Raw genomic sequence first — 24,923 nt, forward strand, 5'->3', positions numbered from 1 at the left:
GAATCAAGTTTGCATTTCATTCTAGTTACAAACCCATCTAGACAACAATGTACTAAACTTCTTTTAATACAAATAGGCATGACCAAATGTAGTTAGCCTACATCTGACAAAAAAAATCATATCAGTGGGCGAACGAACAATGTTTACTACGACCGATTACTGTGCCCACGTACGTGAAAGTTGCCATTTTAAACTGTAGAACAGTAAAGAAAAGCACATGGAGCAGCATGCAAGTAATAATAATAATAATAATAATAATAATAATAATAATAATAGGAACACATGACAAATACTTACTTTTTAGAAGCAGTTTCCTGATCCTTCTGTACTGATCATGCTCAATTTCAGGTCTGACCAGCGTTTCCTCAATTGATCCTTGGATCGTCATACCCCAAAATTCCTGTGCAGACTTTTCACAACTTTAGTCATGATCTTGGCCTTTCTCACATTTGGTTTTGGGTAAGGTCCATACTTCCCATCATGGTCTTCCCTCTTCAAGATGTCCACCATCTCCACCATCTCTAAAAACATATTTGAGGCCTTGATCGGGACGTTTGTGGCTCCGGGCTTTCATCATTGTTGCTGCTGTCTGCATGCACTTGTTCTTTCTCCACCATATGCTCTCCCACTGCGCCGAAAGAGAAGGGGCGGGGAATATACTAGAAAGAAGGTCAGGGGCGGGCGGAGTTTCACGCATGCGTATTGTATACAAAGTGTAACACGTGTGCATCGTACCTACGATCTGTGAGTGGAGGAAGGAGTATCGGAAGCGACGATTGTGCTAACGAAGGTACAATTTTAACTTGGGGCATCAGTGGCCTATACTGCTTATTGAGATTGAGGCCTATAATGGCACAATATTATGAGAGTTTAGCCTGACATTAGGGTTTCAGAAAAAAGAGGAGGGGAGGAAAACGAATTCTTCAACAAGGAACCAACAGGGTAGCAAAAAATATATATAATTTATTATAGAAAAATAATTCCACATATACACCAAACAAAAATCAAAAAATGACAATAAGTGAACCTAATACCACCATTACAGATAAAATAGACAACGTTGTCTAAGAACAAAAACACACACAGATGGCCACCACAAACAATTACATACAATTACATGCAACTGGCTGGATAGACAAGAACCAATTTTTAAATTTATAATTTTATTAACTGCAATACCACACGGGTAGTCTACATGCTCACATGCCCGTGTGGCAAAAAATATGTGGGAAAGACAAAAAGGAAACTCAGGATCAGAATCAGTGAACACGTCCAGAGCATCCTTAGTAAGGATGACGAACGACCCATCCCCCTGCATTTTCTTAATCACCATGGGGGGGACCCCACGGGACTTACTGTCAAGGGTATCTACAGGTTAAATCTTCCCCTCAGAAGGGGTGATTTTGACAGGATTCTTTGTCAGAAGGAAAAAATGTGGATATATACCCTTGACAGTATGTCCCCACGTGGGTTAAATAATGAGTGTAATTTGTCAGTATTTCTTACACCTTAGTTGCCAAGGTAGATACCCCGAGATTCTTTATTTCTAATCTTTACTTATTTTGATAAAAATTTTTATTTTTTTTTTTCTATTCAATTTTCCTTATTTTTCTTTCTCTTTTATGCGTATTATTATTTTGGGGAGGTTCTGCACCCACGGACGGGCCTGTTCTATTTATAATCATTGTTGTTTTATGGTTTGAATGGCTGTCTATTTGTTGCCCCGTAGCCTAGACAACTGATTACTGACGTATTTACGTCTGGAATAGAGACGGCTATATAAGCCGCCCACATTGGCTACGGCGCATGCTCTGAAGAAATCCCTGTTGGATGAAACGCGTCAGCATGACGCCATCACGCCCAGCGTAACACACACACGGACCCACCCATCAGTCCTGGGTTTCCGATTCGCTGAGCTGTTGAAGCCGCTGAGGCCTTGCCGTACGGAACCAGGAAGTGCTTGAGAAGTATGAGGAGTAACACCGCATCTAGGCGGCATGCTATATACCTCCTTTCTACTTTCACTATCCTGACTGGCATTTGGCCATAAAGACCTATGAGTTACTCCCACTTAACTAGATGAGGATTCGGTTGCCTTGCACAGATGTGAGAAGATCTGAGGATCGGAGTGTCCTGTATGCCTGCTACACATTGATGTCCATGGACTGGTGAGACTGTATCCACTTAATATCTTTTGTGATATAGCAATATCAGTGCTCCCGCTTCATGATCCAGCAACACGCTGTGTTTATTCATCATCATCTATACAGGCATACACTTCCCCTTGTACCCATGCATTATCTTTGCTATGGCTGGGTACGTATCTGCAAGTGCTATCATCAGCTATCCCCGTGGCTAACATTTTGAGTTACACTCTGGGTCTGGCACCGGCAGCGTGCATAGCGGATTTTCATCATCCACGACTGCATACAGTTACTTCTTGGCTTTCAATATTAATTCCCAATACTTATATGAGATGGTTCTTGTCTATCCAGCCAGTTGCATGTAATTGTATGTAATTGTTTGTGGTGGCCATCTGTGTGTGTTTTTGTTCTTAGACAACGTTGTCTATTTTATCTGTAATGGTGGTATTAGGTTCACTTATTGTCATTTTTTGATTTTTGTTTGGTGTATATGTGGAATTATTTTTCTATAATAAATTATATATATTTTTTGCTACCCTGTTGGTTCCTTGTTGAAGAATTCGTTTTCCTCCCCTCCTCTTTTTTCTGATATGCTTTTTAATTCAGAGGAACCCACCTGTGATCTATTGAGCAACTGGGTGTTTGTAGGTAGCTTCATTTATATACAGATGATGTGAGGGTATCATCCCCATCTGCTAATATTCATATCTAATTAAGCAGAGCACGGTTCATGAAATCCCTTTTGTTTGTTGATGACATTAGGGTTTGTCTTGTGTCTTGCAGATAAAATGGATCGATTCAACGATCACAACTTCCTCCCCCAATTCATTGATATGTACAGAGAGCTGCCCTGTCTGTGGCAGACAAAACACCCCTTTTATACTAATGGAATAAAGAGGAAGGCAGCACTGGATCAATTGCAGGAATTTGTGAAGCCGCAGATCTCCACGGCAAACATCAACTATTTGAAGTGCAAAATTGGTGGCCTGAGGAGCACTTATAATAGGGAGCGCAAAAAGGTCCAGGATTCCATGAGATCTGGAGCAGCAGCAGATGACATTTGTGTCCCCAGGCTCTGGTACTACGACAGACTGCGATTTCTGTCAGACCAGACTGAAATCAGGCCATCACTCTCAACCCTTCCTTCCATGATTCCTTCCACCCTAGCTGAGGCTTCCAATGTCCAACCTGGGCCTTCCACCCAGGAAGAAGTGGAGGAGCCCAGCTTGAGTCAGGTATAGCATTGTTCAACATATTTCTCAAAATTGTGTGTAAATGATGAACAATAAACAAAAACTATGTCCCATTTTCATACACAGGAAAGTTTCAGCCAGGAGGAGACTGTGGAAAGTGGCAGCCAGCAGGTGGCGGGGGAAAGTGGCAGCCAGCAGGTGGCAGGGGAAAGTGGCAGCCAGCAGGTGGCGGGGGAAAGTGGCAGCCAGCAGGTGGCGGGGGAAAGTGGCAGCCAGGAGGTGGCCAGGCTCAGTAGCCTGACCGAATCCCAGGTCCCTCCCCTCCGCCTTCAACAAAAAAGGCCCAGGAACGGGAGGAACGTAGAGGAGTCAGCACTTGGGCTAATTCGGCAGGCTTCTGTGGCTGCAGACAAAATGCAGGAAATGGAGGTGGGCCAACACCTCATTTGTGAGGAAGTGATCTATATGGCCTAAATAAGGGGTTGAAGGGCGAATTCACAAGCAAAACCCACCTATGTGAGTTGGACCATCCTCCTCCACCTCCTGCCACAACTCCAACACCAGAGCCACAGCCTGGAAGCAAGCATGGAAGGAAGAAAATAGTGTGATGGCCTGGATTCAGTCTGGTCTGACAAAAGACACAGGCTGTTGTATGACCACAGCCTCGGGACATATATGTCATCTGCTGCTGTTCCTGATCTCTCAGAGTCCTGGACCGGATTGTGCTCTGTATTAAATGGACTCCTCAGGCTACCAATTTTGCCTGTCAAATAGTTGATGTGTGCCCTGGGGTACAAAGGCTTTGCCAATCTCACCAGTTTATCCAGCGTTGCCCTTCTCTTTATTTGGTTATGACCCCTAATAAATGTCTATATTTTTTTATTCACAAATACTTGCCTATGTGTTTGACTTCAAAAAGGATAGTTTGTTTGTGAGTAGGCAGGTACATTTCAAAAATACAATGTCAAATAAACAAGGGACACCAACCAACCTCCTTGAGGTTAAAAAATACAAGATAATAATGGTTTTGTGGTAACTTGACACACAAAATGACAACAAATATTATGGAGATCAATATAAAAAAAAAAAAATCAGGAGATCTTGATAAAAAAAAAAGTAGATCACTATAAAAATTATAAACATTATTCTGGAGATCACGAGAAATAATAAAAAACGGATTTTTAAAACAGCTTACCTGTAAAATCCTTTTCTTGGAGTACATCAAGGGACACAGAGCACCATAATAATGACTATGTGGGTTATACGCTTACCTTTAGGTGATTGGACACTGGCAACCAATAGTAAGACGGTTCCTCCCATATAACCCCTCCTATACCGGAAGTACCTCAGTTTTGTAGCAAGCAATGACGATCCCAGAAAGGAGGGGAGGGACCTTTGTGTCCCGTGATGTACTCCAAGAAAAGGATTTTACAGGTAAGCTGTTTAAAAAATCCGTTTTTCTTTATCGTACATCATGGGACACAGAGCACCATAATAATGTGAGATGTCCTAAAGCAATGCACCTGAGGGGGGGGGCACATTATCCCTAAGCCCAACGGGCCTGAGACTATAAAGCTGCCTGCAACACGCTGTGGCCAAAAACAGACTCTTTTTGAGATCTCACATCCACCTGGTAAAACCTGGTGAACGTATGAACTGAAGATCAAGGAGCCGCTTTGAAAACCTGAGCCATAGACTCCTGTTGGCGTACTGCCCATGATGCACTAATCCCTCTAGTGGAGTGTGCTTTTAAATCCCTGGGTGGAACCCTGCGCCTTAATCCATACGCTTGGATAATAGTCTGACGAATCCACCTGGATATAGTTGAACTTGTTGCCGGCTGTCCTTTTTTAGGACCTTCGGGCAAGACAAAAAAACAGTCAGTCTTCCGAAAGGGAGCTGACATTTCCAAGTAAACTTTTATCGCCCTCACCACATCCAGTGAGTGAAGCAACCTTTCCTCCCTAGTCTTAGGGTTTGGAAAAAAGGAAGGTAAAATGATATCCTGATACAAATGAAATTTGGAAACCACCTTCGGTAGAAAATCCGGACGAGAGCGCATGACCACTCTGTCCTGATGAAGAATCATAAAAGGTTCTTTGCAAGAAAGGGTGGCCAATTCTGACACCCTTCTAGCCGATGTTATAGCCACTAAGAAAACTAATTTCCTGGTCAATAGGACAAAAGAGATATGCCCAATAGGTTCAAAGGGTTGACTCTGTAAGGCTGACAGTACCAAATTTAGGTCCCAGGGACATAAAGGTGGTTTAAGCGGTGGCCTCAGGTGTGCTACTCCCTTGACAAAGGTTCACACCAAAGAATGGGATGCAATTGGTCTTTGGAAAAAAAACGATAAGGCCGAAATCTGTCCTTTAATTGTCCCTAAAGCGAGCTGCAAGTCTACTCCTGCTTGAAGAAAGGCGAGAACCCTTCCAATCGTATACCTACGAGGGTTCCATTTTCTTTCCTCACACCAAGAAATGTATGACTTCCAGACTCTAAAATAGATAGCTCTAGAAACTGACTTTCTAGCGTTTATCAAAGTAGACAAGACTGAACCCATAATACCACAGTCTTTCAATAGTCTGGTCTCAATAGCCAGGCCATCAAATTCAGCCACTGTAAAGAAGGATGGAATATGGGCCCTTGGGACAACAGGTCTGGACGGCAAGGAAGGACCAATGGGTCCCCTACTGCCAACTTCATAATCTCCGAGTACAATGATCTCCTGGGCCACGCTGGGGCCACTAAGATCACTGGCTTTTGTTTCTCCTGTATTCTGCGTAGTAAGTGCGGCAGAATTTGGAGCAGAGGGAAGGCATATATCAGAGAATACTGATCCCAAGGAACTACTAATGCGTCTATCCCGACAGCAAGTGGATCCTTGGTCCTGGATACAAACCTGTCCAGCTTGGCATTGAATCTGGATGCCAGCAGATCCACATCTGGGTTCCCCCAGTATTGGCAGATCTGTAGAAAAACCTCAGGATGCAGGGACCATTCCCCTGGTAACAATTTTTGGCGACTTAGGAAATCCGCCTGCCAATTGTCCACCCCCGGAATAAACACTGCCGACAGAAACGGCACATGTTTTTCTACTCAAGTCAATATATGATCTACCACTCTTTGGGCTGCCCGACTCCTGGTACCTCCCTCGTGGTTGATATATGCCACTACCTTGGAGTTGTCGGACTGGACTCTGACAGGAAGACCCCGCAATCTGGATGTCCAGAATCGCAGAGCCAGGCGAGCTGCCCAAATCTCCAATAGATTGATGGGCAAGGTCCTTTCTGTCTGGGACCATATTCCCTGAATAGACGCTTCCTCTAGGACTGCTCCCCAGCCAAAAAGACTGTCGTCTGTGGTTACGACTTTCCAGGCTACCTGTGGAGATAGAACCATAGGCTGATCCAAGGTTCGAGCTGACTTGTCCCAGGCCTTTAGAATACTGTTCTGGAACACTCTGGAGTGGAACTGTGCATATAGCACTGCGCTGAAGGATGACACCCTCTTGCCCAGTAACCTCATGCACAGCCGAATAGAAGGTGTTAGTTCTTTTTTCACTTTCTGTACAAGTTCCACTATGGAGGCGACCTTTAAGGGAGGAAGAAACACCTTTTCTTGGGCGGTGTCCAAGACCAGACCCAGATACTCCAAGGCTTGGGTCGGACAAAGAGCTGACTTGTCCATATTTAGCATCCAACCTAGGCGTTGTAAAACCCGTACTGTTCTTGACACGTTTTGAACTAGTATGGGGTGAGAGCATTCCCTTAGAAGAAGATCGTCCAGATATCCTACTACAGAGACTTTCTGAGACCTTAGGGAAGCCAACACTGGGGCCAAAATCTTTGTGAAGACCCTGGGGGCCGTGGCCAGACAAAAAGGTAGTGCCACAAATTGGAAATGACTGCCCTCTACAGCGAAGCTTAGGAACCTTTGATGTGGACCGAAGATCGGCACATGAAGGTACGCGTCCTTTATCTATGGACGCTAAATAGTCTCCCTTTCTCAAGGATGTTATTATTGAACGAACCGACTCCATGCGGAAGGATCGGACGTCTACAAAGAAGTTGAGAGCCTTGAGGTCCAAAATGGGCCTTACTTCCCCATTTGGTTTCGGCACGGTGAATAGGTTTGAGTAAAACCCCTTGAATCTTTCCTCGTGTGGAACCTTTACAATTACCCCCTGCATCAGCATATGGTGTAAAGCTAGGAATAGGCATCTTCTTTTCTCTGGATCCGACGGAACCCTTGAGTACAGAAACAGATTCAGGGGGATCTCCCGGAACTCTATTCTGTAACTGTATTTTACAGTGGAAATGACCCATCTGTCCTTGAACCAGTTCTTCCCAGGCCTCCCCAAACAGCCGAAGCCTGCCCCCCACCCGCGAGAGCAGGGGCGCCCCTTCACAAGGTAGACTTGGAGCTGGGCTTGGGTGGCCTTGGGGTCCAGGGCTTCTTCTGACCCTGGGGTCTTTTAAAGCCAGACGGCTGAGGCCATCAATACCACTTAGGGGAAGAAGCACTAGGTCCTGGAGCATTGGGAATTTTATAAGAGGGTTGCTTCCCTTTCTTTTTAATAGAGAGGAAAAGCTGCAAGTAGCCTTTTACATGGCGTCTCAGCAGATCAGTTCTTTAGCCACAAGACTCTGCGCATATGGATTGACAGTAACGCAAAATGAGACATCTGTTAAATTGAGTCCTTCAATGCGTCTACTGCAAAATATAAGGCATGAGGAATCTCTGACAATTCCTCAGCAGATTCCTCCTGGCAAGGTAGGCTCTTTACCAACCTTTTAAAGCAATCCGTTAGGGATTGGCAAATCCCAATAGCTGCAACTGCTGGCTGAACTGCTGCACCAGCCACCGAAAAGGAGGCTTTTAATAAGGACTCTAGCTTCTTATCAGCCGGATCCTTAAATACCCGGGCATTATCCACTGGACAGGTTAAACTTTTATTTACTGAAGATATGGCGGCATCCACCGAAGGTGTCCCCCATTTCTTCCTGAACTTCTCCTCCATAGGATATAAGACAGAAAACCTTTTTGGAGGTAAGTATATCCTGTCAGGGTGCTCCCAGTCCGCGTAAACCACCTGCTTCAGTAATGGATGCAAAGGGAACGCTTGGGAAATTTGCTGAGGTCGCAAAGATCCCAAAGTAGAACAGGAGAGTCCAGACTCCTGAACAGGGGGTAACTTAAACCCAAATTCATACCATCTCAATTAGAGATTGGATAAACAATTTTTGAGAATGGGAGGCTGAAATTGGCTCTTCAGAACCAGAGTCCTCAGCCGAGGATTCTTCAGCCTCTCCTTCCTCCCGGTCTTTTATGACCACCTCTTCCAAATCCTCCGCCCATTCTGGTTCCGGACCACCTGGACCCATCTGGCTATAAGAGTCCTGGTGCTCTAGTGACTCACCACTTGGCCCAGGCTCAGGGGAGGGAGATCTATTACGCTTCCTCCCCCCCGTTGTCCAGAGGCAATCATGCCAGCTATTTTGCCCTCAAGGCCTGCTAAGGTAGATGCCAAATCATCCTGTGTAACATAAGCCGAGGCAGGTATATTGGTAGTGGCCACTATGCCTGACAAATGCAATGGCTCAGCGAGGCCAGATGCCGCAGGCCTTTCTGGAGAAACTGAGGCCGTATCAGCATGGGGTTGGTATCCTGTTTTTAGAGGAGGGACTCTTACCCCTGTGCTTGCATTGTTCCCTATACATCGTTTTCTGGAAGACATTGCTTACACACGAGGAAGAAAAGGAGTACTCCCCGCAAACTATAACCAGCCTTTAACCTGTCACCACTGTGTCCAAGACCACCAGACTCACGTGCCCAAATACCGCTCTGTGTTGTCCACGCACACGCCAGGAGCTCCATCCCTATAAAGCTTTAGTTCGAGAGTGAGCGCGCGCATCAGCGATCGGCGGCACGCCCACTGCACGGCGCATGCGCTGTCCTGACCCACGCTCACGCACGCCAGTATTCAAAATGCGCGCCAAAACTGGCCATCTGTAATCCCAGACACAGGCTTAAGGTTTACCAGCAGTTTTTAAAGGGAAATATATACATGTATATATAAAAAAATTCCCAAAGGGAGTACTCACCATCCCAAGCAGCAGGGCCTGTCTTACCAGGCCCAATCTTCCCCCATCACAGCGGGTAGCACCTCTAAGGACCTTCAGGGACCGGATCCCCTATATATTGGGGTCCACACCCCTGGACCTGTAAAGCACCCTTTTTGGTTTACCTTGGGCAAGATTGACCAGGAATACCAATTTAACAAGGGTCCAGCGCCTATATAGGACACATTACAAGCAATACCTCGTTCTTGAACCGAGGTTCGGGTACCATCCACTTTAGCTTTGTTATGCCATCCGAATGGATCCGATTATAACGTCCTCAGTGGGACATTTTTTTTTTTAAGAAATTTGAAGAGCTTCAACAGCCATGACCATCACCTTCAAGACACTGGCGTAAAAACTGAGGTACTTCCGGTATAGGAGGGGTTATATGGGAGGAACCGTCTTACTATTGGTTGCCAGTGTCCAATCACCTAAAGGTATGTGTATAACCCACATAGTCATTATCATGGTGCTCTGTGTCCCGTGATGTACGATAAAGAAAAAATCAGTTTGTCAGAACTCTGTGTGAATATCAACAGCAAAACAACTTCATTATTCTAGTATTATAAAGAAGAAGAGAATACGCTGCATTGAAAGATTTAAAAAATTTGCAGTGTGACGAATGTGCTATCTCCATTACGAACGCTAGTTTTACCAGACTGAGCGATTCCGTCTCGTACTTGATTCAGAGCATGCATGGAATTTTGTGCGTCGGAATTGTCTACACATGCTCGGAATTTACGACAACGGATTTTGTTGTCGGAACTAGCTCTCAAATTTTTGTTGTCGGAAATTCCGACAACAAATGTCCAATGGAGCCTACACACGTTTGGAATTTCCGACAACAAGCTCACATCAAACATTTGTTGTCAGAAATTCTGACCGTGTGTACGCGGCATTAGACTAGCTAAATGACTCCAGAAGGTGCACCGATCTCAGGTTCAGTGGTCTGGCAATGTTCAAGTCTCCTGTTGGACCAATGGCATCAGGGTTATCTGAGCCACTGTGGTGCCTGATCTCAGATCAAGCCTGATTAGTACTTGGATGGGAGACTGCCCAGGTTTCCCTCCTAAGTGAGGGAGGCACCTGAGGTTGCTGTGTTTGAGAGTATCTCATACCATAAGATTTTAGAGCAGTTTGAGGTGGTTCGCTCCTTCCTTAGTGGGGTCAGTCTTTGCCTTGCCTTGGCTCTTGGAGCAAAAGTTATGGGCTCATTATTGAAAAACAATTAAATGGTAGCAGTTTTCAAAACTGAACTCAATTCGCTGGGCATCCTTCTGTTTCAGGTAGGCTACGTCTGTTAAGTGATGACCTCTCTGTAAGAGGTAGATTGTGGGGCCCATAATCATCAGTAAACACACATCTCCATGTTGCTTCCAGCCTCATCAGAAGATTTCTGTAATTTCAGTGGAATGTCGTCTTTTCTTTTTTTGTGACCATCCTTCGCGCTGGCCACAGCTTCTGAGGTTCACAAAGCTCCTAGTTCCTGGGCTGGACTTGCTAAAGATTCAGGGGAGGTGTCAATCTCAGTATACCTCAATAACCTTTGCTCAGGAAGCAGCTGGTCCAGGTATTCCTTCGATACATTTTGCAGGAGGAAGCTTTATCTAGGTCAAAGCACATTCCTTATGTACAGTCCTAATCCAGGTCTTGCCAGAGGATCATTCTCTCTGTCTGGAACTTGAAGATCGATGTATTGGATTGCCGGGGGCTTTGTTCCAGGGGTGTTACACAGCTAAAGATTGGTGGTTGATGGTTCGGATTCTAGAAAGGTTGAATTCTTCCTTTCTGGAATTGGAAGATAGTAACCACTGATGCCAGTTTCTCCATTTGGTTTGAGGGTGGCTACAGTTCAGTGGGCTTGGTCTCCACAGGAGAGAATATTGCCCATAGATATCTTGGAACTTTTGACCAGTATGCCTTGCTTTGGATTATGGGACAAACCAGTTGTAGGTTCTATCCGGAAATGTCTCTACAGGGGCATATATATCAACCACCAGGGTGGCACAAGGAGTCATGCAGCTCAGGAAGGTGAACCATATTCTGTCAGGGACCACTGGAGTGGGATTGTCCATGGAGCAACCTATTGTCAGTGCATATTCCAGGTATAGAATAGTGGCAGGGGGAACTCTGCAAGTGAATCTACTAGATTCTAAGTTCTATAACAAGTTGGGGCAGGTTGTGTCTGGGACGAGAGTGCCACTGGCAATAGGAGTAAATGCACTGGTAATACCTTAGGGACCAGTTCTCCCTTATTTGATGCTTTCCCTCTGTTTCGACTTCTGCCACATGTTTTGTGAAGAATCCAGGACGTGGTAACACTGATAATAGTGTTATCCGAATTAGCCCAATAGGGCTTGGTACACTGACATAGTGAGTCTTGCGGAGGTCGCTCCTTGTACACTCCCAGTCCAGCGGGACCTAATGGTCTTGAGTCCTGTATCTCAGCACTGTTGAGCCCCTGGAAGCCAGCTTCAGGGAACTTCAATTATAGAACTTGGAAATATTTTTTTGCCTGGGGTGAAGCCAGGAAGTGGCACCCACAGAAATATTTGAGTGGGAGATTTTCTTTTTCTTTCTCCATTCAGTAGGGTAAAAGGGATTGGCCTTAAGTACCATTAGGGGTCAGATTCGCCTCTATTCATTTTTTTTCCAGTGGCCATTTTTTCTCACTCCTTGATTCATACTTCATACAGCATGTAAGTAGACAGTTCCGCCTGTCAGGCCACTCTTGTGTCCTTGGGACTTCAATTTCATCTTGACTGTCCTTGCAGAGGCCATTTTTTTAACCAATTGGGAGATTCTGTTAGTTCTTTATCTCAGTGGCTTCTTTGGTTGCTATCACTTCACTAAGAGGAGTGTCAGAGTTGGCGGCTCTATCATGCAAGGAGCCATTCTTGGTCTGGCATCATGATAAGGTGGTGATGTATCCTCATTCATTTTTATTGCCTATAGTGGTTTTCACTTGAATCATGACTAGGGATGAGCTTTCTGTTCGAGTTGAACACGAGTTCAACTCGAACATTGGCTGTTCGCCCGTTCATCGAAAACCGAACATGATGGGCTGTTCAAATTCGAGTGGCGCGTAACGGCCCATAATGCACTGCGGGAGCACAGTGCATTGCTGTATGATGATTGGCCAAAGCATGCACCATGACCTGCATGCTTTGGCAAATCCCAGCACCCTCAGCTAAGAGAGCCATAACTGGCTAAAGGCAGGGTGCCTTTTGCCAATCATGGCTCAGGGGGACCAAGTCCATGCTCACACTACATGAGGCTGCCTGCACGTTGGCCCCGTGCAGTGTGTTGTTGGCGTGGACGGAGAGAGAGTGTAATTTAATATATATATTTATTTTACATACATACAGACAGTCTCGTGTATATACATATATATATTGTAAGATTAGGGTATCAGACTCAAACGGTAGGTGCGTTGTCAGTGAGTACTCCAGTAGGCCTTAAGTCTGCTCCTCAGACCCAAAAGAGTTTCCTAGAGTGAAGCTCTCTCCTAGCTTACTCCTGCTGCTTACTACTTGCTGCTCTGTCACCAAGTACATCTGCCTCCTGCAGACATGCATACCCTGGCTGCCTCCTGCAGCCTCTGACTCCTCGCAGAGGAATGGGAGTCCACCTGACTCCCATGCACAGACTTCCTGTCTGTTGGGTGGAACCCTGAGCCATAGCCAGGTCACAATTAAATAGCCCAGCACACAGCTGTGCAATCAGCGTGCCTTTCCCTCCAAAATGTGGCGTAAACCAGCAATCTTCCAGGTAGCACAGGGTCCTACTGCCACATATCCTCCCCCCTTGTTTCGAACCGGAGGGAGGAACACATAAACCAGTCACTAAGAATGGGACACCTCTGTGCCAGCCATTAGCTGCGTAGGCCCATTTCTTTTTTTGGGTATGTTTCCACCAGCACTTCACCTTGGCACCTCTGTGCCAACTATTAGCAGCAGGAGTCCTATTCTGCCCAACCTTTTCTCTAAAGGGGCACTCCACCCACATCTTCTTCCGGGTGTGCTTCCACCAGCACTTCTTCCTGAACCGTGGGCTCCCACTAATCTCTCTATCCCCTCCACCTTCTGGCCACGGGATCCTCCTTTTTCCTCCCACAGACCTACTCCCCTGGGACTGTTGGGGACCCACTTCCTTGAAATCTGTCAGGGACTGACCCCTCTCACTACCTGATGCAACACAAACCAACAACATCCATTTATCAGGTTCACTAACCCCTGTGTGGTTACCCTTGGCAACCAAATCTGAGATCAACACCACATACTTCTGTTTAACCTCAATAGCAATGTTCCACAAGGGGTTATTCAACTCAATATTATTATCATCAAGACCTCTTGTCACCTTGTTTGCTAGGACAGTGTCTAAGGAGGGACCATCTACAGGTAAGCAGTTACTCCCTATGGAACATTCCCGCAGTTTCACATCGCTCCCTGTTGTCCAACACTCCAATAGCGACTGTCCTACCAATGCACATTTTTCGCCACATTTTTCCACACTAATCTCTTTAACCATTTCTGTGTCCATTGGTACCTCAACCACTACCTCTGAGCTGTCCGACAGTGCTCTACAGTGCTTCTCATACCCTTTTTCATTACAGTTACCAACACTGTCATTTCCTGTCAAAGTGTCTCCGGGTACCTTAAACTGCACCTCCCTGCGAGTGATGGATTGAATTCCCACTACTGCTGCGTCTTTTCCGGGCCCTTCCTTTACATGAGGTCCAGCGGGTGAGACAGTACACGCGCCATGTACCAACCACTGCTCAGCCGCACCTCGGACTGCACCTCATCACACCAGCATACGGGGAGACTTCCACTATGTCTATCATTTCTGATTCCTCTAGCAGTTCCCCTGAGCGCCTTCCACACACAACTGCCACTGGAAGTACTCTTGCAGAAAACTGCGAGACCACTTTCCGCAAAAGTAACCAATATTGCAGTAACCAATTTTTATCAACATTGCTTAACATCGCCTGTACCACCTGTCTCCACTGATTGGTACTAGGCAGTACCAGGTCACCCATCTGCGGTGGATACATGCAGGTGTACAGTGGAAACATTTTCACCATTTCCAACAATATCTCAGTTATTTCTAGTCATGTCACATCTAAACACAGAACTCTAGGGACTTTTCCCTTACTAACGACGTGGAGGGGCTCATTTGCTAAGGCTTGAGAGGCCGAGACACTCAAAGAGACCTCCACCTCAGAGGCAACTGACAAAACTTGTGGCTCCCCATGAGCACTGCAAATAGCATGTGTCACACTCATCCTTTCATTTTCAGCAACACGGAGCCCTTCCAAGTCTTTATCCATTATCCCACCATCCTGACACTCAACATTACTCATCTCTTTTGCTGTGGACAAAACCTCTGCTATGCATGCGCCCTTTTCAGATCCTTCCAACTGGAGAGGGTTAACTTCCGCAAAAGCCAATGCACCTGTGTCTACTGGCCCTGCAGCCTCTCCATTTGTCACAGCAGCAATAGTGTCCAGCTTACTATTACCTTCAGAAATTTCTTTCCACCACGCTAACATCTTTATGGCGAGACTATCCCAGTCTATCCTGTCTGTGCTCCAATCACCAGCACTCCGTAGTACTGCTCCCTCTGCCCATGGAGACACAGGTGGACAGAGTGGTTTAGCAGCAGGCATCCTGCACCAGTCACTGTCAACCACATCAGATTGTGATAATTCATGCTCCAACATTTGAGCTGTTTTCCCATTGTTTTCCACCTGAGCAGTATCAGAGCTGTCCTGGAGCCCCGCCGACTCTGACACAGGGAGTCCTCGTGAGATTCCCAGGGACAACTCTGCGTCACTACCTGTGGTTACCATGGGAGACACCAAATCATCAAAATTGTCAATACTACACTTTTCAACATCATTATCCACCTTCCTGCCTTGTATAGGCTGCGTTAGCACATTAGCAGTTTGAGATTGTAGGATATTTAGTAATTTGCTTTTCACCTCATGTGAAACACTTGTCAGTCGGTGCGGCGACACAGTTGTCCTGGGAAACTCTGAGCCCAGACACCATGAGCTCCTGGGCGGTCTCCAGGGACACCTCTGCTACACCTGCCATGGTTGCTAGGGGCAACGGCACACATTTTTCAGTTGTCACCCCTGACATTTCTGGATGCAATATCACATTTTTAATCGCATTAGCAAGCAACACATTGTATTCATTTTTACCACTTGTCTTCCTGCTACACAATACACTGCCTGAAGACAAGTCCTTACCAGTCCTCAAGCTTGCTGCAGGTTCAGCTTCAAACTGGGCTTTGTTACTACACAGGGTATTCACTTGCAAGTCTCTGAAAGCAATTTTGCTCACTGGACTTATTCCCACTTCACAGGGAACAGTCCCTTTACCAGTCTCTCCCACATTTGTAACAGTCTTACCATTCCAGTTGACAGGTGTGGAAAGCTTCAATTGAGGGCATTGTCCCTTCTTTGCTGTGCTCTCACAAGCTAATGCCCCCACATAGACACGGGGCAACATTGCATCCTTCTTGGATTTTCCAACATCCCCTGCAGGCCAAACAGGTTTCCTGTTGCCAGGGGTAACAGTAGACTTACACACATGGTCATACCCCTTGCAGGATGCTGGATACTGTGCCCTCTTCTCTGGGCTGACCACTTCACACAAGCAGCCATAACTTGAAACCATTGATTTCTTGTGCTCTCCATCACCCCCTGCAGGCTGAACAAAATTTCCGTCACGGTTGCCAGGGGTGACAACAGACACTTTTGCACAAACCTCTTCATTCAGAATTTGAGCCACATCTCTGCTGTAGCTCCTCCTTTCTGCAAACAGACTTTCTCCGGTTGCCATGGGAGACCACATTCTCCCTGTTGATCTTTTCCAGCGCTCTCTAGATTGGATTGCTCCTAGGAGATTTTTGTAGTCATCTCGGTTATGATACATCCCGCTGTACACCTCTTGGTACTCCTCCATCAGAAAAAGTTGCACCAACTCAACTCAGCGACTTTTGGGCCATCCTCTGTAGGAAGCAATCATCTCAAAATCATCCAAAAAGTCTTCAACATGTTCAGAAGGCAGCATAGGCCGTATGAAGTCAGCTGTATGGATTTCTGCTTTGTTGCCATGGACAACCGCACCCATCTGCTCACTCTTTGTACTAAAGGACAGCTTGTTTTCCTTTTCCCTTTGCTCCAGTGCGGCCAAATGCATCTTGCACCAGTCTGGGTGTTGTTCTGTCGGTAACAACCCTTCCAGCCACAAGGTTCTGTCTCTCATCTCAGCAAACATTGCTTCCTTTTTGCGCTTTGACCGCCCCATCTCTGCAGTCAGCACACAATGCTTTTTAACACAGTTCCTTTTAACACAGGAAAATTTTGCGTACTGTCTCTTTAGGACTTGCAAACAGCAGACTTTCACATGCAGACTCCACTGGTTCCAATTAGCTGCTCCTCACAACATTGCTGTAAAACACAGTTTCTTGCTACTCACTGTTTTTGGTATGCGAGGATCTGGAACTCTTCCAAATAAAGGAATTGTCAAAAACTGTCTCTTGTCATTTTTAACATTTTTGACAGTTTTTTAGTGAAATGGTAGGGGTAAGTACCCCCTTACCATTTCACACGGGGGGGCGGGATCTGGGGGTCCCCTTGTTAAAGGGGGCTTCCAGATTCCGATAAGCCCCCCGCCCGCAGACCCCCACAACCCCCGGCCAGGGTTGTGGGGATGAGGCCCTTGTCCTCATCAACATGGGGACAAGGTGTTTTGGGGGGCTACCCCAAAGCACCCTCCCAATGTTGAGGGCATGTGGCCTGGTACGGTTCAGGAGGGGGGGGTCGCACTCTCGTCCCCCCCTCTTTTCCTGCGGCCTGCCAGGTTGCGTGCTCAGATAAGGGTCTGGTATGGATTTTTGGGGGGACCCCACGCCGTTTTTTTTTTTTTTTTTTTTGGCGCGGGGTTCCCCTTAAAATCCATACCAGACCTGAAGGGTCTGGTATGGAATTTAGGGGGAACCCCACGTCATTTTTTTTTTACATTTTGGCCGGGGTTCCCCTTAATATCCATATCAGACCTGAAGGGCCTGGTATGGAATTTAGGGGGACTCCTACGTCATTTTTTTTTTTAAATTTTGGTTCGGGGTTCCCCTTTGGGGAATTCCCATGCCGTTTTTATCAATGAACTTCTATGTGTATTGTCGGCAATGCAATAGCCGCAGGTAGTTTTAAATGACTTTTTTCCTTCAAAATGTCATTTTGCTGTCAGACTGTTCTAAACACAGGAAACATGCGCCCCTTTACAGGCATACTATAGACACCCCCCCAGGTAAGAAATTTAAAGGGATATTACACTTTTATTGTTTGACTTTAAGCATTATTAAAATCACTGCTCCTGAAAAAACGGCCGTTTTTAAAACTTTTTTTTGCATTGATCCATGTCCCCTGGGGCAGGACCCAGGTCCCCAAACACTTTGTAGGGTAATAACTTGCATATTAGCCTTTAAAATTAGCACTTTTGATTTCTCCCATAGACTTTTAAAGGGTGTTCCGCGGCATTCAAATTTGCCGCGAACACCCCAAATTGTTCGCTGTTCGGCGAACTTGCGAACAGCCAATGTTCGAGTCGAACATGAGTAGGCTTATCGGAAGGCTTATCGGAATCTGGAAGCCCCCTTTAACAAGGGGACCCCCAGATCCCGGCCCCCCCCCTGTGTGAAATGGTAAGGGGGTACTTACCCCTACCATTTCACTAAAAAACTGTCAAAAATGTTAAAAATGACAAGAGACAGTTTTTGACAATTCCTTTATTTAAATGCTTCTTCTTTCTTCCTTCATCTTCTTCTTCTTCTTCTGGTTCTTCTGGCTCTTCTGGTTCTTCCTCCGGCGTTCTCGTCCAGCATCTTCTCCGCGGCGTCTTCTATCTTCTTCTCCTCGGGCCGCTCCGCACCCATGGCATGAGGGGGGAGGCTCCCGCTCTTCTCTTCATCTTCTTCTCTTCTTCATCTTCTTCTTCATCTTCTTCTTCATCTTCTTCTTCTTCTTCTTCTTCTTCCTTCTTCTCTTCTTCCTGTCTTCTCCGGGCCGCTCCGCAGCCATGCTGTGGCATGGAGGGAGGCTCCCGCTGTGTGACGGCGTCTCTTCGTCTGACGGTTCTTAAATAACGGGGGGCGGGGCCATCCGGTGACCCCGCCCCCCTCTGACGCACGGTGACTTGAGGGACTTCCCTGTGACGTCACGGGGAATGCCACAGGGAAGTCCCGTCATGTCACCGTGCGTCAGAGGGGGGCGGGGTCACCGGGTGGCCCCGCCCCCCGTTATTTAAGAACCGTCAGACGAAGAGACGCCGTCACACAGCGGGAGCCTCCCTCCATGCCACAGCATGGCTGCGGAGCGGCCCGGAGAAGACAGGAAGAAGAGAAGAAGGAAGAAGAAGATGAAGAAGAAGATGAAGAAGAGAAGAAGATGAGAAGAAGATGAAGAGAAGAGCGGGAGCCTCCCCCCTCATGCCATGGGTGCGGAGCGGCCCGAGGAGAAGAAGATAGAAGACGCCGCGGAGAAGATGCTGGACGAGAACGCCGGAGGAAGAACCAGAAGAGCCAGAAGAACCAGAAGAAGAAGAAGATGAAGGAAGAAAGAAGAAAGAAGAAGCATTTAAATAAAGGAATTGTCAAAAACTGTCTCTTGTCATTTTTAACATTTTTGACAGTTTTTTAGTGAAATGGTAGGGGTACTTTTGTACCCCTTTACCATTTCACACAGGGGGGGGGCCGGGATCTGGGGGTCCCCTTGTTAAAGGGGGCTTCCAGATTCCGATAAGCCCCCCGCCCGCAGACCCCCACAACCACCGGCCAGGGTTGTGGGGATGAGGCCCTTGTCTTCATCAACATGGGGACAAGGTGTTTTGGGGGGCTACCCCAAAGCACCCTCCCAATGTTGAGGGCATGTGGCCTGGTACGGTTCAGGAGGGGGGGGGGGCCGCACTCTCGTCCCCCCCTCTTTTCCTGCGGCCTGCCAGGTTGCGTGCTCGGATAAGGGTCTGGTATGGATTTTTAGGGGGACCCCATGCCGTTTTTTTTTTTTTTTTTTGGCGCGGGGTTCCCCTTAAAATCCATACCAGACCTGAAGGGTCTGGTATGGAATTTAGGGGGAACCCCACGTCAATTTTTTTTTTAAATTTTGGCTGGGGTTCCCCTTAATATCCATACCAGACCTGAAGGGCCTTGTATGGAATTTAGGGGGACTCCCACATCATTTTTTTTTTTTAATTTTGGTTCGGGGTTGCCCTGTGGGGAATTCCCATGCCGTTTTTATCAATGAACTTCTATGTGTATTGTCGGCAATGCAATAGCCGCGGTAGTTTTAAATGAGTTTTTTCCTTCCAAATGTCATTTTGCTGTCAGACTGTTCTAAACACGGGAAACATGCGCTCCTTTACAGGCATACTATAGACACCCCCCAGGTATGAAATTTAAAGGGATATTACACTTTTATTGTTTGACTTTAAGCATTATTAAAATCACTGCTCCTGAAAAAACGGCCGTTTTTAAAACTTTTTTTTGCATTGATTCATGTCCCCTGGGGGAGGACCCGGGTCCCCAAACACTTTTTATGACAATAACTTGCATATTAGCCTTTAAAATTAGCACTTTTGATTATTCATGTTCGTGTCCCATAGACTTTAACGGCGTTCGCGTGTTCGAACGAATTTTTTTCCTGTTCGCATGTTCTGGTGCGAACCGAACAGGGGGGTGTTCGGCTCATCCCTATTGCTGGGACAGGGGCAGAAAAATTGGGCCTTTGGTGATGGTGGTGCCACAACACTGTAACCCCTCACAGATACTCTTGTTGGGCACAGGAACGGGCCCTGCTGTGAAATGTTAGATCAAAAATTGTAATTACATGCCCCTGTTAAACAGGGACAGAAAAATTGGGCCTTAGGTAGTGGTGGTGGTACCCTAAACCAAAAGTATTGTTGGAAGCTAGCATCATCAAGATTGAGGAGGAATAGGATAGTCACTCAGCATAGGCAGTCTTCAAGGGATCCCACATCCATAGAAAAATCAATCAGTTACATCAGCATCAGGTGCTTGATAGCTGCTGCTGATCCAAGACTGATTGATTCTTATGAATGTGAGCCTATCAACAGAGACTGTGGACAGGCGCACTCTATGATCCATTACAAACCCTCCAGCAGCACTGAATGTGCTTTCAGAAAGAACGCTGGATGCAGGACAGGCCAGTAGCTCAGTTGCATATTGAGCTAGTTCTGGCCAGTGGTCCATCCTCAAGACCCAGTAACCCAGTGGATGCTCTGTTGGAAAGGTCTCCAAGTCTGCTCTTGCCCCTAGATATTCCTGCACCATGTTATACAGATGCTGGTGATGGTTGCTTGAACCGATCAGACCTTGGCGCTGAGGACTGAAAAATTGTCTGAAGGCATTGGTCAGCCGGCCACCTTCTCCACCGCTCTTCCTCTGACTGAACGAAGCCTCAGCAACATGTTGTCCAGCACCAGGAAATTGTAGCCTCACAGGGTCTGGAAATGCATTGCACAAACCTTTCTTCAAGGCCTCCTAAAGATGTTTCATCCTCTGCTCCACCTGCGAAGGCAGGATGAGACCTGCAACCTTACCCTTGTAACATGGATCAAGAAGGGTTGCCAGCCAGTAATGATCTCTCTCTTTGATACCACGAATCCTACGGTCCTTGAGCTGCATGGCCTCCCTGATTCTGCAAAGCCTGCGAAAGTTTTCAATTCTGAGTCCTCTGGGTCACTAAGGATCACATGATCCGTAAAAACCTCCTCAAAGGCCACGTACAACTCCTTGAGTTTCTGGGGACTGAAAACCATCCCTTGAAGACTGCTGCTGAGTGTTATCCTCCACGTCCATGCTGACACAATCCTCCTCCTCCTCTTCTTCCTATGTGTTTGGCAGGCCTGCAGGAATATTATCTAGATAAAGGGGGCCTTGAGAGGTAAGGAAGTCCTCCTCTTCCTCCTGCTGTTCTGCCTCAAGTGCCCTGTCCATTATTCCATGAAGCGTGTGCTCCAACAGGAAGACAAGAGGAACAGTATCATTGATGCATGCATTGTCGCTGCTCACCATCCTCGTGGCCTCATCAAATGGTGACAGTTAGTGCATGCATCCTTGATCAGTAGCCTCATTGATGGCCCTCTGCTGCATGTGCAGTTGCTGCAGCATTGCCAACATTGAGTTCCACCTGATGGACATGTCACAAATGAGGTGGTTGGTGGGCAGGTTGCATTCCCTTTCAATGTCATCCAGCCGAGCACTGGCATTGTATGACCGTTGGAAATGACCACAGACTTTTCTGGCCTGCCTCAGGAGATCTTGTAAGCCTGGGTACCTGCTCAAGAACCACTACACCACCAAATTCAGGATGTGTGCCAAACATGGAACATGGGTCAAGTGTCCCTGTCGGAGGGCAGAGAGAAGGTTGCTGCCATTGTCGCATACAACCATTCCTGGCTGAAGCTGGCGTGGTGTCAACCACCTCTGAGCCTGCCCCTGCAGAGCTGACAGAATCTCTGCCCCACTGTGGCTCCTGTCCCCTAAACAGTGATTTAACCTTAAACTACGTAGAGGGTTCTTTACTGTAAGAGCGGCAAGGATGTGGAATTCCCTTCCACAGGCGGTGGTCTCTGCGGGGGGGCATCAATAGTTTCAAGAAACTATTAGATAAGCCCCTGAATGACCGCAACATGTATACAATGTAATACTGACATATAATCACACACATAGGTTGGACTTGATGGACTTGATGGAGAAGAGGAGGGGGTGGAGGAGAGAGCTGTGGCAGAATCACCGCTAGCATTTTGGAGGCGTAGTGGTGGAACAAGCTCCAACAATACTGAACCCTGTCCTGCATCCTTCCCAGCTGCCAGCAGAGTTACCCAGTGCGCCGTGAAGGAAAGTTAACATCCCTGCCCATGCCTGCTAGACCATGAGTCTGCGGTAATATACACCTTACTGCTGACCGCCCTGTCCAATAAGACAAAAACATTGCCTTTCACATGCCGGTAGAGAGCTGGAATGGCCTTCCATGAAAAGAAATGGCATTTTGGAACCTGCAACTGAGACACAGCACATTCCACAAATTCACGAAAGGGGGAAGAGTCTACCAGCTGAAAAGGCAGTAGTTGCAGTGTTAGCAATTTGGCCAAGCTAGCATTCAGACGCTGAGCATGCGGATGGCTGGGACCGAATTTCTTTTTATGGTTTAGCAACTGGGGTAGGGAAATTTGCCTGCTAAAATCAGATGGTGGTGTACTGATAGCAGATTGGCTGCAAGTACTTGGGACACCTATTGCTATACCTTCATTTCTTCCAGTGCAGGTTTTCGAGAGGACTGGAGGTATAGTAGGGTTGGAGATACCAGATGAGGAGCAAGAAAAAGTCTGCCTTTTTCTTTGATGTGGGTCTTTCAAGTGCTGTTGCCAACGGACTTGTTGCCTTATGAGTTTATGTGAAATCTACATTAATAGCTGTAAAATATTGGAATTATTAATATATTTAATTTAGCTTTTATCTATGTAGGGCGGAACATATTATCTTCACAGAAATCTCTGGTAGACCAGACAAGTCATGCCTAGGCTTGTGTATACAAACAATGGGATCCAAACCTCATTGTTTTACACATATTTACTTCAAAGGATCCCATGCTGGGATATGCAATGAAGAGAGGCCAACCTGTAATCACTACTTAACTTCCTGGGAAAATTCAAGTTAAGCTCCTGCTCAGAATAGTCTCATGCATAACTTATAAATAACGGGGGGCGGGGCCACCCGGTGACCTTGCCCCCTCTGACGCACGGTGACTTGACGGGACTTCCCTGTGACTTCACGGGGAATGCCACAGGGAAGTCCCGTCATGTCCCGTGCGTCAGAGGGGGCCGGGTCAGCGGGTGGCCCTGACCCCCGTTATTTAAGAACCGTCAGACGAGGAGACGCCGTCACATAGTGGGAGCCTCCCTCCATGCCAGCATGGATGCAGAGCGGCCCGGAGAAGAAAATGAAGAAGAGAAGAAGAGAAGAAGAGAAGAAAAGAAGAAGAGAAGAAGAAGATGAAGAGAAGAGCGGGAGCCTCCCCCCATGCCATGGGTGCGGAGCGGCCCGAGGAGAAGAAGATAGAAGACGCCGCAGAGGAGATGCTGGACGAGAACGCCGGAGGAAGAACCAGAAGAGCCAGAAGAACCAGAAGAAGAAGATGAAGGAAGATAGAAGAAAGAAGAAGCATTTAAATAAAAGAATTGTCAAAAACTGTCATTTTTAACATTTTTGACAGTTTTTTTAGTGAAATGGTAGGGGTAAGTACCCCCTTACCATTTCACACAGGGGGGGCCGGGATCTGGGGGTCCCCTTGTTAAAGGGGGCTTCCAGATTCCGATAAGCCCCCCGCCCGCAGACCCCCCACAACCACCGGCCAGGGTTGTGGGGATGAGGCCCTTGTCCTCATCAACATGGGGACAAGGTGTTTTGGGGGGCTACCCCAAAGCACCCTCCCAATGTGGAGGGCATGTGGCCTGGTATGGTTCAGGAGGGGGGGCGCACTCTCGTCCCCCCCTCTTTTCCTGCGGCCTGCCAGGTTGCGTGCTCGGATAAGGGTCTGGTATGGATTTTTGGGGGGACCCCACGCCATTTTTTTTTTTTTTTTGGCGCGGGGTTCCCCTTAAAATCCGTACCAGACCTGAAGGGTCTGGTATGGAATTTGGGGGGACCCCCACATCATTTTTTTTTTTAATTTTGGCTGGGGTTCCCCTTAATATCCATACCAGACCTGAAGGGCCTGGTATGGAATTTAGAGGGACCCCCATGTCATTTTTTTTTTTAAATTTTGGTTTGGGGTTCCCCTGTGGGGAATTCCCATGCCGTTTTTATCAATGAACTTCTATGTGTATTGTCGGACCGGCAATGCAATAGCCGCGAGTAGTTTTAAATGGTTTTTTTCCTTCGAAATGTCATTTTGCTGTGAGACTGTTCTAAACACAGGAAACATGCGCCCCTTTACAGGCATACTATAGACACCCCCCAGCTACGAAATTTAAAGGAATATTACACTTTTATTGTTTGACTTTAAGCAATATTAAAATCACTGCTCCTGAAAAAACGGCCGTTTTTAAAACTTTTTTTTGCATTGATCCATGTCCCCTGGGGCAGGACCCAGGTCCCCAAACACTTTTATGACAATAACTTGCATATAAGCCTTTAAAATTAGCACTTTTGATTATTCATGTTCGTGTCCCATAGACTTTAACGGTGTTCGCGTGTTCGAACAAACTTTTTTCCTGTTCGCATGTTCTGGTGCGAACCGAACAGGGGGGTGTTCTGCTCATCCCTAGCCGCACACCTGTCTATATAAGCCCTTACAGCTCACAGTGCATGTCAGAGCAAATGAGAATCATGAGGTCAAAAGAACTGCCTGAAGAGCTCAGAGACAGAAT

General features: G+C 46.8%; 1 long non-coding RNA gene across 1 annotated transcript in view; it reads left to right on the forward strand.

The window, feature by feature from the left end:
• LOC141139198 (uncharacterized) overlaps positions 1 to 24,923 on the forward strand; it is a 1,175,459-nt gene that overhangs the window by 919,805 nt on the left and 230,731 nt on the right. The gene's annotated exons all lie outside the window — the stretch shown is intronic.

This window comes from Aquarana catesbeiana, linkage group LG04 (assembly GCF_042186555.1).
Source record: "Aquarana catesbeiana isolate 2022-GZ linkage group LG04, ASM4218655v1, whole genome shotgun sequence".
Classification (NCBI taxonomy): domain Eukaryota; kingdom Metazoa; phylum Chordata; class Amphibia; order Anura; family Ranidae; genus Aquarana; species Aquarana catesbeiana.